Source organism: Triticum aestivum, chromosome 3B (assembly GCF_018294505.1).
Source record: "Triticum aestivum cultivar Chinese Spring chromosome 3B, IWGSC CS RefSeq v2.1, whole genome shotgun sequence".
Lineage (NCBI taxonomy): Eukaryota > Viridiplantae > Streptophyta > Magnoliopsida > Poales > Poaceae > Triticum > Triticum aestivum.
Genome location: NC_057801.1, coordinates 56,259,552 through 56,274,165, shown reverse-complemented (window position 1 = coordinate 56,274,165; position 14,614 = coordinate 56,259,552). Strand labels below are relative to the sequence as shown.

The 14,614-nt window shown below is 43.1% G+C and overlaps 1 long non-coding RNA gene across 1 annotated transcript; it reads left to right on the top strand.

Moving 5' to 3' along the window:
- The first annotated feature begins 1,774 nt into the window (after nucleotides 1-1,774).
- On the top strand, nucleotides 1,775-12,572 carry LOC123064717 (uncharacterized). Its single transcript, XR_006430776.1, has 2 exons — nucleotides 1,775-1,894; nucleotides 12,347-12,572. It is a non-coding gene; the product is annotated as an uncharacterized lncRNA (long non-coding RNA).
- Nucleotides 12,573-14,614: the final 2,042 nt, after the last annotated feature.

The following is a 14,614-nucleotide window of genomic DNA, read 5'->3' as shown; positions in this document are numbered from 1 at the left end:
CGATGCAGTTCCATATTAATGGATTCTAGGGTTAGTTTTTCTGTGATATGATTGTGAATTAATGGATTAGCATAGGCCTAAGTTGTCTCTGTGATGCGATTCTGCATCAATGCCTTCGAGTTGGGCTAAATTGCTTGTGAGGATGATCTGTTATTCTTGGTAAATCTTCCTTAATTTCTTTCTCTAGACTACAAATCTTACATATTTCTGCTAGATTTTATGATTCGGCTACGTGGAATGCAAAAAAGGCTTACCATGAATGCAAAAAAGGACTACACGAAAAGGAGTTGTTGTGCAGCCGGCTATGGCCACAACCTCTGAGTCCAAGATGATGATTCATGGTAAGCCTTTTTTGCATTCCACAGAGCTGAATCATAACTAGCAGAAATATGTAAGATTTGTAGTCCAGAGAAATAAATTAAGCCAGATTTACCAAGAACAACATATCATCCTAACAAGAAATTGAGCCCAACTCTAACGCATTGATGTAGAATCGCATCACAGAGACAGGTCCTATGCTAATCCATTAATACACAATCATATCATAGGAAAACCATCTCTAGAATACATTAACACGGAACTGCATTGAAGAAGATAAATCCCATACAACTTATCTACTAGCAAATTCCTACAACCACAATCTAATAAAGTATTATACTTATACCTGCTCTCGAGCAGACTGCCGGGGCCTCTTGTAGGACTGTACTGAATCCTCGAACAACAAATCCGTGCAGCGCATCTTCTCCTTCCCCTTGTTCTGCCGGGCAGGCATCTACCAGAGTTTCGACCAAGAAACGAGGATTCTGCATCAACTCCGACCAAACTTGTTACTACTGCTACTAGCATCCACTGCCCAACCAAACAAAAAGAGGAGACAAAATGGCAACCTGAACAGAAAGCGTCGGTTCTGCCCCCCACGGAAGAAAACAACTTAGGCGGAGGAGAGGAGGCCTGACCAGGATAGTCAGGCAATGCCCAGTGAGAAACTTGCCAACTAGCAACTCCTTTTAAAGTCCCAGAGTTCTCGTTTTTCTGTTCTTGACTATGAATTCATCACCGCTAGAGCAAGATGTATTTTGTTCTAAATTTACTTGCGCTTGTGTGTTTCTTTTTCGTATATATTAGCAGTACTGTAACTTCATATAAGCTTTTATTTCTTGCCTGGATTTATCAACGACTACTTCTACAGAACACCCTGATTCGTCACGTGGACAAATTATCTTTGCTAGGTCCATGTATGCAATTCTCTAAGGAATGGATGCTTATGAATAATGGATACTTATACCATAGATAGACAAGTTGTTATTACAGTCCACGTTATGGATCAGGCTATTTTGTAGAGGTAGCTAGCCATTGGTAATTCCAGCCAAGAAATTAAAATGTACCATAAATGTAATCCTAACACATGTGTGTTTTACAAGATTTATGGTAATCTATATGCAAAAAAGAAACTTGGATGAGAATGAATTTAGAAGAAAATGTATCTAGCCAGTGATGCATGAATTTGTTGGAACCGCAGCCCTCTAGCTACCTCTCCTCTCATTCGAATGGAGGTGAAAGAAGAAGAACAATGGACAAGAGAGATTTTCCGGCGGCACACGAACGCCGCCACGGGCGCACGAACGCCCCAATCCTTTTTTCTTTCCGGTGGCTACATGGCTCTTGCCGATGCATATCACAACCAATACACACAGGGCTTTTTATACCCGAGATACACACACGCACGCACCACCAGCCCGGCAACATACCCACGCACAGAGTTTTTTCGGCATCTATCTAAAGCAATCAGCAGTGGGGCGGGATTTTTGGATCGGCGATTGAGGCGATCGAGATGAGTTAGCCGTTCCCGGCTACCGTCGCCGGCGGGTCCGCCATGCCGGACCTCCTTTCCCTGGTAAGTCTCCCTTCCTTCGCCATCTCGCGGCGTCAGCCTCTCCCCGCCCCTGGGCCTTGCGCCGCCATGTCAAAGACCGACCGTGCTGCGGCGCGTGTGGAGGTTACAGGCGCCTCTGTTTTGGCCCGATGGGCGGCAACATTCCGTGCTGATCTGCACTCGGCGAAGGTTCCTTTTCATCAAGGGGAGATTATCCTGTCTCAATCTGGCCGTCTTGCTTTACTGGATGATGAACAAGTGGTGGTTGATGCCCGGTTCCTTCGAGAGAATGAATCCATTTCCGTTGGTGATCAAGTTTCCTTCCCATGCTACATTGCCATGGCGGGAGGACGTGTTGATCTAAGATCGTCCATGGCCTTAGACAAGGCCCTTCAACCCCCCACGACAAAGATTGTGAGAGAGAAAGTGTTGGATCAAAGCTGTGAACCTACTCCGAATGTCAACCTAGATCTAGATCTTCGTTCAGGCATGGAGTTTGAGCATTTCATATGGCAAAATTTCAACTCCCCTGTGGCCTTCGCTCCTGGTAGAGGAGCTCGAGAATTATTTCTCGTGGCTTCTTTCAAGCGCCACAAGCACAGACTGGATTGTTCAAATGTTAGTGAGTATCTTAGATCATGTCTGGGCGGCATTGCATTTGATTTCAGAGTTTGCTATCTGCGAGATCGATCTTTTCGATTCTCCGTCTTTTCAAAAAAAGTGGGTTTTGCAGTGAAGTGCCTTAAAAGTTATGAATGTTCACAATTCATGGTATATTTCAGCCTTTGGGGCAATGGTGGTCCTGATATCATCAGAGAGTTCAGATTGTGGGAAGCGGAGGAGCTGCGTTCCTGGACTGTAGTAGGGAAGAAGAAGACACTTGCCATTGACAACATGACTCAGCATCATCAGAGTTTTGGTCATAAAGGGCTGACTGGTGCAAATGGCATTCCTCTTGGTCTGCATATCAAGGATTCTGCACTCCATCACGAAGCAGAGCAACACCGTGTCAATCTCCCTTTGTCTGCAAGTGTCAAGCGCCCATCTTTCATACACAAGCTTTCGGCTTCTGAAAAGGAGGATTTATACAAGCTATTTGTTGATGGCTTTGATTTCTTCTCCATACAGGAGTTTTTCAGGCTCACATATCCTCGCTCGATTTTGGACTACCTCAGCAAGGAAGAGGAAGCAGAGCTCAAAATTTTATTAGCTGCAAACATATCTTCTGAAGCTATTGGGGAGTTATTCGCCCCTGACAAATCATCCACTCATGAAAAAGGTTCTGCAGTGCCAGTATCTTCTGTTTTTGATCGAATTCAGCAAGACTTGGCTGCTAAGTCTGTGACAGTGGATAAAGTTAACATGCCGACAGGACGGGTTTTAGTGTTTGATAGATTAGATAGGCCTGTTCTTCAGAGGAATGTCACGGCTCAGGAAGGAAAACAATCAGTTTTTGAAAGACTGGAATGGCCCAACACATCGGCTCGGCCCGGTCCTCAAGTTTTCGGGCCTGCTGCACCATCTCACCCATGGAGACGTTTGCATTGCCCAAGATGTCTACTTTTCGGCCACTCTAGACAGGGTTGTCACAATAAAATATGATGTCATCAATGTCTGAAACCAGGGCACATCAGCCGAGACTGCGAGTCTTTTTTCTCTTCAAAAGATCAGTTCCAAATCAAGCAAGTCTGGGTCCCTAAAGATCATCCCAAGACCCGTGGGCCATCTGAACAGGCGATAAATCATACAGCTTTGGACACAAATCAGACAAATCACGTCAACCATTTTAATCAGGGAGGTTTTGATTTGGACCTGAATTTGTCCCCTGGGCAAGCGCAACACAAGGCATGTCCCGATTTCAATCTTGGCCGGTCGCAAGATTTAAATGACATACCAACTACAAGTTATCCCCTGCATGATTTTTTATCCTTTTCTTTGGGTAATAATCACTCACCTGCCAAACTGTTGGATGAGACGGGAGGTAAAGGCCCCAAGGAAACAGAGCCCCTTTCCCTTGCCGCTTCGCATTCTAGCCCCCTCCAGCTTGGTATTGCCGCCCCTGCTTCCTCTGTGCCGCCGCCGCACCTGCTCATGGCGGCCTATCCCGTCGATCCCACACCTTTCCTTCCAGGTAGGTACAATGCGATGGAGGTGGCTGGTTGGCCGGCATATTGCCGGTACCATGTCAGTGCGCCTGTCTCGGCGAAGCATGAGGACGTCGCCATTGCCACCATCACTCCTGCTCCTCATGCTCAAGTTCCCTTCAGTCAGGTTCGGGCTTTTCTCCGTGGTTTTCTTGAGGATCACCTGCAGTTCTCGTTGGAGATGACACAGCGCTGTCCCCTTGGTACTGCTTTTGTGCAACTAGATTCTATCGCTGACAGGGACTGGCTTGTGGATCACAGCCCACATATGTTTCAAAATCATAGCATTAGTTTTGTAAGCATAATGAGGGGATTAATCATCGCAGTTTTACTTATAATCAAGTCTGCTGGTTGGCTTTGCTTGCTTTTCCTGTCGATCTGTGGGAACTCCAACACATCCAGGGTGCTCTGAAAGACTTTGCTAGAGTTGAAACGTGGGATAAGATGGCTAGTGACTATTCCAGGGTTGTGGTTAAAGTGCTTGTTGCGGATATTGCCTTAATCCCTCATAGTTGTATGGTCTCCACGGGCAATAAGAATCAAGCTGAATCATGGTCTGTTCCGATTATCATCTTAGGACATAACTTGTTGGGTGCCCTGCCAGCGGATGAGGAATCCACATCCTATGCCTCCCCCACAGGAGGTCCCTGCTGCCCCACCTGTGGAGCTATGGCCGGGGTGGGTACCTCAACCGCAGAACAATTAGTTTGGTTAAAATCTACAACACTTTTGGGGAATTCATGGTGAACATCATCAACTGCCTAATGCTCAGGGCCACAATGCGGTGCCCAATGATTTTCTTGAACTCAATGATCTTCAGCAGTCGCATGAATTGGATGAGATGGATTTTGAACAGTTGCAGGAAATGCTCAATCCTGTCATTCAGAATCAATTAATCCCAGGAGCTGAAGTGGTGGCTGCACCTTTTGATCTGAATCTTCCAATTGCTGAAAGTGACAGTTACTTAACTGTCACAATCAGTCTTGCTTCTAGCCACTCCTCAGAAGAGGCCGCTGATAATGATGTTGTGCTACCACGGAATTTACTACCAGTCCCGATCCAGCAAGAGAACGACATGTTCATTCAGAATATTCAGCTTGGTATGGTGATTATCCAGGATCAGGTTAACTATGCTGCTCTTCCTACTCAATCGGTCCCATGTGTAACTGATCTGTCTGAGGTTCAGATCATTGAGAAAGAGGTCCCGTGGACGTCTCCACAAGATCATGTTGTTTCGCAAGATGAGTTGGTGGTCCCTTTTGCAGCACAGCAGGACAATTTCGTTTCTAACGAAGTTCTAGTTCAACCCGGGACAGACAACGACTTTTCACAGCTAGCTTTGTCGATCTCGGTTTCCCAGGAGGCGAAAGAGCATGGGAACAATTCTTTTGTCCCATGGATTCATCTCAGACATATGTTTCTGTCCCAGCCCAGTGGGTGGATTTCTTCACAGCAAAACTGTTATCACCAGCGGATTTTGATTGGGCTAGATCCATCCTTCAGTCCAAGTTGTGGGAGATTTTTCAGCATGGTTGTTCGGCTGGTTCTCTTAGGCAATTTGTGCTTCCCACAACATGTCCAACCAGTACACCGCCGTTATGTTTTCTGCAGGCTGCTAGTCAGCAAGTTAGTAGAGGCTTCTGTTGGGGAACGTAGCAGAAATTCAAAATTTTCCTACGTGTCACCAAGATCTATCTATGGAGAGACCAGCAACGAGTAGAAAGAGAGTGCATCTACATACCCTTGTAGATCGCTAAGCGGAAGCGTTCAAGTGAACGGGGTTGATGAAGTCGTACTCGTCGTGATTCAAATCACCGATGATCAAGTGCCGAACGCACGGCACCTCCGCGTTCAACACACGTACAGCCCGGTGACGTATCCCACGCCTTGATCCAGCAAGGAGAGAGGGAGAGGTTGAGGAAGACTCCATCCAGCAGCAGCACAACGGCGTGGTGGTGGTGGAGGAGCGTGGCAATCCTGCTGGGCTTCGCCAAGCACCACGGGAGAAGAGGAGTACTTGGGAGAGGGGGAGGGCTGCGCCAGAACTTCGTGTGAAGCTCCCATGCGTCTCCCCACTATATATAGGGGTGGAGGGGCTGGTTTCTTGCCCTCCAAGTCCATTGGGGCGTTGGCCAAGGTGGGAGGAAAGAAATCCCATCATTTCCTTCCCCACCGATTGTTATCCCCCCTTTTTAGGGATCTTGATCTTATCCCTTCGGGATATGATCTTATTCCTTCTAAGGGGGGATCTTGGTGCACCTTGACCAGGGGTGTGGGGCCTTGCCCCCACTACCCACATTCATGTGGGTCCCCCCATGCAGGTGGGCCCCACTCTGGAACCTTCTAGAACATTCCCGGTACAATACCGAAAAATCCCAAACATTTTCCGGTGGCCAAAATAGGACTTCCCATATATAAATCTTTACCTCTGGACCATTCCGGAACTCCTCGTGACGTCCGGGATCTCATCCGGGACTCCGAACAACATTCGGTAACCACATACAAACTTCCTTTATAACCCTAGCGTCATCGAACCTTAAGTGTGTAGACCCTACGGGTTCGGGAGACATGCAGACATGACCGAGACGTTCTCCGGTCAATAACCAACAGCGGGATCTGGATACCCATGATGGCTCCCACATGTTCCACGATGATCTCATCGGTTGAACCACGATGTCAAGGACTTAATCAATCTCGTATTCAATTCCCTTTGTCTATCGGTATGTTACTTGCCCGAGATTCGATCGTCGGTATCCAATACCTTGTTCAATCTCGTTACCGGCAACTCACTTTACTCGTTCCGTAACACATCATCCCGTGATCAACTCCTTGGTCACATTGCGCATATGATGATGTCCTACCGAGTGGGCCCAGAGATACCTCTCCGTTTACACGGAGTGACAAATCCCAGTCTCGATCCGCATAAAACAATAGATACTTTCGGAGATACCTGTAGTGCACCTTTATAGTCACCCAGTTACGTTGTGACGTTTGATACACCCAAAGCACTCCTACGGTATCCAGGAGTTACACGCTCTCATGGTCAAAGGAAGAGATACTTGACATTGGCAAAGCTCTAGCAAACGAACTACACGATCTTTGTGCTAGGCTTAGGATTGGGTCTTGTCCATCACATCATTCTCCTAATGATGTGATCCCGTTATCAACGACATCCAATGTCCATAGCCAGGAAACCATGACTATCTGTTGATCACAACGAGCTAGTCAACTAGAGGCTCACTAGGGACATATTGTGGTCTATGTATTCACACGTGTATTACGATTTCCGGATAATACAGTTATAGCATGAATAAAAGACAATTATCATGAACAAGGAAATATAATAATAACACTTTTATTATTGCCTCTAGGGCATATTTCCAACAGCTTCTCCACTCCTCAAGCCGCCAAGATTGCACCAGTTGTTCAGGTTGAGCTGCTCAGTACTTCTCTGGTTCACGCTCGCAAGAAGAATGCTAAAACACCTATGGTTATATCAGAGGTACGACAGAGTGACAGGCTCAAGATTCTTCATAAAGGTTACAAGGGAAAAACAAGCTTTGATAAAAACTTCTTGGCTTGTTCTGCTGTGGAGCCACCCCTTAACAAGAAAATTGTGAAAAACCTTTATGATAAGTTTGGTTTGGCTGAGGATCAGCCACTGCCAAAGAAAGCAAAGAAGGCAACTAAGAAGAATGTGGATGACCCCAAGAATGCCCAGCCCAAGAAGAAGTAACGAGTGGGCCTCTGCCCTCCTAAAAAAGTTTCTTATGTTATTTGACTATTATAAGTACGCTGTCAGAAGTTTGCCTTTGAACATGATCATGTGGACGTATTATGCTATCTCTATCCTTATGTGGACCAGTTTATATGTTCAGTACCTTGGTATTTGCAAGCCTGGTCCAATCCAGGCTATGATGTATGCTTATATTTTGCATCTTCCTGGTTGTTTTGGATTTGATCCTGTGCTGTCAGCTGCTAGTGACACTTTTTCCCTATGGGATTGGGGCAGTGGTCAGTTAGAAATCGGTCCCTTCTTTTATCAAATCCAGTCAAATGAATAAACAACACTGGAAAGTATTAAACTGGAACATTAGAGGTCTTAACTCCCCGGACAAATGGCTGCATATACAGAATAAGATTTCTGAAAGTGGTTGTTCCATAGTATGTTTTCAGGACACTAAGAAGGAATCTATTGATATATCTTTTATCCGGAATTTTTGCCCCTCGCGATTTGATGCTTTTGCTTTCACACCTTCTATTGGTCGGTCTGGGGGCATTCTTACTGTTTGGAACTCTGCTCACTTCAAAGGGGAACTTTTATTTCAGAATAGCTATACAGTTTCAGTGGGTTTGCAATCTACTAAATGTGGTAGTTGTTGTACTCTAACAAATGTTTATGCTCCATGCCAAGACGACAAGAAAACAGAATTCTTGGGCTGGTTAGAGGGCATTCACATCCCAGATGATGCGGATTGGCTTTTGGTGGGAGATTTCAATCTCATTTGGAGCCCTGATGATCGAAACAAACCTGGTGGTAAAATTTCTGACATGCTGCACTTTAATGCCGTTATTAGCGAACTGGAGTTGATCGAGATCCCATTGAAAGGGAGAAAATATACTTGGAGCAACATGCAGGATAGCCCACTACTAGAGAAGCTAGACTGGGTTTTCACATCTACTGCCTGGACCATCTCTTATCCAAATACTATGGCTTTTCCTATGGCAATGACAACCTCTGATCATGTACCATGCATTATTTCTATCCAGAATTCTATGCCCAGAAGCAATGTGTTTTGGTTTGAAAATTGGTGGATGGATCATGATAGCTTCTTACCCTTGGTTGAGTCTGTCTGGAAGCAAAGTATTCACTATGCAGATGCAGCAAAGAGGATTAATGCAAAAATGAAAATCTTGAGAAAAAGTTTGAAAAACTGGGCCAAAACACTCTCCAATCTTAAAGAGGATATCTTATCACTCAATGCTCTGATTGCTATGCTGGATACTTTAGAGCAGTCCAGAGATTTATACCCTTTTGAATCCTCTTTTAGATCGGCTCTCAAGCGTCACTTGGAGAAACTGCTCTCCCAGCAGAAGGAATATTGGCGGCAAAGAGGGAAGATTAAATGGGTAACCTTAGGCAGTGAAAATTCAGATTTATTTCATGCTTTAGCCTCTGTTCAGCACAGACATAACTGCATCACTTCTCTTGTTGGCTCTGATGGTGTGGAGGTTTTTGGTCATGAGACAAAGGCTAAAATACTCCATGCGGCTTTCAAAGAGAGGCTGGGACAATCTGATTCCTTTGATATTCCTGATGATCTGCTGAATCTTATACAGGCCCACAGTGTCTTATCTTTCCTGGAAAACCCATTTACCAAAGATGAAATTGATGCTGTAATTACAGACTTCCCTTCTCACAAATCTCCGGGGCCGGATGGATTTAATACAGATTTTATCAAGAAGTGTTGGCCCATCATCAAGCAGGACTTTTATGACCTTTGTGATCAATTTCATAAAGGAAATTTGTGTCTTCAGAGCATAAATAGTTCCTTCATCACCCTAATTCCGAAAAAAGTTGATGCATCAGGAGTCAACAACTTCCGACCAATATCACTCTTGAGTTGCACTATTAAACTCTTGACAAAGCTGCTGGCTAATCGATTGCAGTCTATTATTTTGGAATTAGTTCATACTAATCAATATGGGTTCCTCAAATCAAGGACTATCCAAGACTGTATTGCCTGGGCATATGAGTTTCTGTTTCAATACCATAAAAGTAAGAAACCAACTATTGTGCTAAAGTTAGACTTTGAGAAAGCCTTTGATAAGATGGAACATGGTATGATTCTAGCAATTCTTAAGAGAAAAGGTTTTGGAGACACTTGGTGCTCTTGGATCAAGCAGATTCTTGACTCTGCCACATCATCTGTTCTCCTTAATGGCATTCCTGGAGTTCAATTCTTATGCAGACGAGGGGTGAGACAGGGGGACCCCCTCTCTCCTTTGCTCTTTGTTTTGGCGGCAGATTTCCTACAAACTATTCTCAATGATGCAATGCATAGAGACCTCATTCAGCCACCCATTCGGTTTCAAACATGTCCAGATTTTCCCATTCTTCAATATGCGGACGATACTTTGATTATTATGCTTGCTTGCCCCAATCAGCTGGAACATCTCAAACACCTTCTAGGCATTTTTTCTAGGGCCTCCGGTCTCAAGGTCAATTTCCAGAAATCCAACATGATTCCTATCAATGTGGCTGAGGAACAAATGCAATGTCTATCTGCTATCTTGGGTTGTGCAATTGGTAAGTTCCCGTTTACCTATTTGGGAACACCCTTAGCTTTACTAAACCAAAACTGGAGCACTTCATGTATCTCATTGAGAGGATTCATAAGAGGCTATCCACATGCTCTCAGTATTTAAGTTATGACGGGAGACTACTTATGGTCAATGCAGTCTTTTCCTCATTGCCAACTTTTCTCATGAGCTGCTTGCTCCTCTATAAAGGTATCATTGAGCAAATTGATAAATATAGAAGGCATCTTTTTTGGAGATGAAAAGACCTTGAAAAGAAAAACCCACCTTTAGCCGCATGGGATATGCTCTGTCGACCCAAGAATAAAGGTGGTTTGGGTATCTTAAATCTGTGGCTCCAAAACAAATGTTTACTAATGAAAATGGTGCATAAATTCATCAATCATGCAGACATTCCATGGGTCAGTTTGGTTTGGGAAATATATTATCCAGAGGGACTCTCGCCAATTAATACTCAGACTTGCTCCTTCTGGTGGAGGGATTGTCTTAAGCTTCTACCCGATTACAAGAACCTTGCGGTCTGTTCCTTGTAGGATGGAAAATCTCTCTCCTTTTGGTCAGATATATGGGATGATCTACCCAAAAGGGAGTTATGGCCACACCTATTTTCCTTCTCACCGAATCAGAATATTTCTCTCCATAGGTTGGGCAATTTGGAAGATTTAGTTACACACTTTCATGTTCCTTTGTCAGAAGAAGCTTATGAGCAATTTCAACAATTGGAATTACTGTTGCACAATACTGGCCTAGTTTCAGAGCACGATATCTGGCAATTACCACAAGGAGCCCATGCTTACAGCGTCTCTAAGACATATAAGCTGCTAGTCACTTATCCAGAGCCCATTCCAGTCGTGAAATGGTTATGGAAAACCTGCTGTCAACTAAGGCACAAAATCTTCTACTGGCTTTTGATATTTAACAGATTAAATACGAGACCTATGCTGCACCGGAAAAATTTCTTCATTGAGGATTACACCTGTGTTATGTGTAATCAACACTCCCTGGAAACAAGGGATCATCTCTTCTTCCAATGCCCATATGCCCAGCTCTGTTGGCAATATGTGTGCCCCTCATGGCAGCCCCAGAATACAAATATTCAGGAAGAAGTGGCGCATCTCAAGCATCTTATCAATTTGCCTTTTGCTCTGGAAATCATCATTCTGGTCTCCTGGGCAATATGGCCAACACGGAATGATTTCATTTTTAAAAAGATTCCCCCAAATCTATATACTTCCAGGCGCAAATTCAAAGAAGAGATGAAATGGCTCACTCATAGAGCACGAAGACAGGATTATTCTGGCATGGCGGATTGGGTTGCAATGTTCAGATAACTTGCTGATCCAGTTGGGTGTTTTCGCTGCTTGTTTTCCTTGTATGTATGTATGTATGTATGTATATTTGTTCTTTTTTACCTTTCCTAGGTTTTCTTTTTCGTTCTGATGTATAGTTTTTTTCTCTTACATGGACATTTTGTATTCTTTTATTTGAAAATTAATAAAAATATGCAGCAGAGTCCTGTTGTTTCCCTCAAAAAACATACCCACGCACACATGTAGTAATCCAACCACTACTGGCCGGCTAACACGCTAACAGCCCATGCATGCATCCATATATCAACTGCCTAGACTAATTCACGTATGACTCGTATGGCTCGGCCACCACCCGCGACAACTAATCCAACTACATGCATGCACGAACAGTCACAGCACACACGACGCTGCGTCAACTGATACGCCGGTCACCCCACCGAGCCGTGGTTTACTCCTAACAGAATTCTCAGAGGCAAGGATAGAAACACGAGTCTTTTGTGACTTAAAAATGGAGGTGCTAAGTAGTAAGTTCCTAACCAGACATTCCCAGATTCTCGTCAGCCCTCCTCTCCTCTGCTCGAGTTGTTCCGTTTCTGGTTCTCGTGGAAGCGTTCTGCTCAGATTGCCAATATGTTTTGTCTTTAATGGGTGGTTTGGGTAGTACATAGTAGTACTGACAATTTTGGTTGGGGTTGTAGAGGAAGATGGCCACGCATGGGGAGCAATGGGAAGGAGAAGGTGCAGTACTCGTCCTTCGACTATTCAGTACGATCCTACAACAGGCCACAGCGGCCCGCTCTAGAGACCATCCCGGACCCGGAGCAGCATGTTTAATAATCCTCTATTGAATTCTCGCTTGTACAATTCTATTGGTAGAAAAGATGTATGGGCTTTATCTTCTACTTCCTCCGTCCCATAATGTAAGACGTTTTTTGACACTAGTGTAGTGTAAAAACACGTCTTACATTATGAGACGGAGGACGATACAATTCTGTGTTAATGGATTCTAGGGCTAATTTTTAATGTGATGTGATTATGCATTAATGATCTTGGTTATTTTTATGTGATGCAATTATGGATCTGTGTATTCAGGTTGGATGAGTTCCTTGAGATGATTTGTTGTTCTGGGTAAATCTGCCTTAATCTTTTTGTCTCGAAGAAATACTGATCTTATAGTTTTCTGCTTGATTTTATCATTCAAATCCATGGAATGAAAAAAGCTTACCGTGAATTTTCCCCTTGGGAGGACCCGTTAACTAGCGAGTATGCTTCGTACAGTATTGTCCTCTTGGGAGGACCCTGTAACTAGTGAATCATGGTAAGAATTTTTACTCTATATGGCTGAAAGGTAAATTTAAGAAAACATCTTGAAATCTCTACAGTACTATCAGAAAAGTAAGAAGATTTACCCAAAATAATTGGTTGTCAAAAACAAGAAATAATGCCCAGAAGATTGTTTTGTTTAACAAACTATGAAAAAAACATATCTAATCCTACGCAAGCTGATTGTTCCATTGTTACCTGGGAGGATATGTAGATACAGGTTCACACGGTACGATATGTGTTTATGAATAGTCATCAAATTCTTCAGTTCATTTCATTGAACTAGCTACCGTCGTAGGGTATGCTAACAAAGGAGTGTATATTTTTTTAATAATATTGATTTCTCACAATGTCTTTCACTAGGGATTTAAAAAGGTTTTGGTGAGGAGATGGCCCAAAGTAACTTTTTTGCATGCTAATACGTGTCTCATTTATATCATAAGAATCATAGTACAAACTTCACAAATCACAAAACACTAGTCGCTACTATTATCATCATCATCATCATCATCATCATCATCATCATCATCATCATCATCATCATCATCATCATCATCATTATTATTATTATTATTATTATTATTATTATTATTATTATTATTATTATTATTATTATCCTCTACTATCAAAGGAGAGTTGATACGTTCTCCTCACATCACTCCTCCCTCCTATGTTGGCTTTTATCTCTCCACGCCCTCCTTCCTTGGTTTGAAATAATCTAAATGCGATCAATACTTTCCTTTCCTTTTTTACTGGAAACCATGTCTTACATTAACTCAATCAAATCTTATCAAAACTATGTCATGCATTAACTCAATGAAATGAAATCTTAACAAAATCTCAACTAAATAAAAACTTCCCTTGCCTTCCCCTAGTCATACCCAAATCAAATCAAACCTTACTAAAATCTCAACTAAATCAGATTTTTTCTTGCAATCCCCGACACATACTCAAATCAAATCTTACCAAAATCTAGAATGGTATATATATATCAGACACGACTACTGTTGAACCATTAGAATATTTATGCCTTCAATTGTAACACAACGAGGAATTAGCTAGTAAGAAATAAAAGAGGCATGGCCTACCTTAACCATCTCCCAACAACTCACATCATCTCCATATAAAATGCTTTGAAAAGTTGTAATGACAAGTGATTAATCTCTAAGAAAAAGGAGAGTGATCTATACTCACTCAGCATAAACCAATCAGACACGTTAATATAAATATTTTAGAAGGGTGCTCATCTGGAAAAAAGCCAATACCCGACTTTCCTAATCTTGGCTCAAGGTGCTCTACCACTGGATACTCCTGCAGATTTGACTTGTAGATGACATAATTTATCTCAATCAAACTGCTGAGCGGTACCATTTCTTTTACGTTTCAAAAGGCATGATTTTTCGAATGCATCCATGATCTACTCCCTTTCTCCCATAATATAAGATGTTATTACGACCAACATATGAGTACAATGCCTGTAGTAACATCTTATATTATAGGATGGAGGGAGTAATAAGTAGCTAGGTACATGATCTATCATTATCTATTTCATATTTTTTAGCCCATCTAGTCAGTCATCACGATCCATTGTCATCGTTAGATTTACACAATAATGAAAACCGAGGACATTGCCATATAAAGAT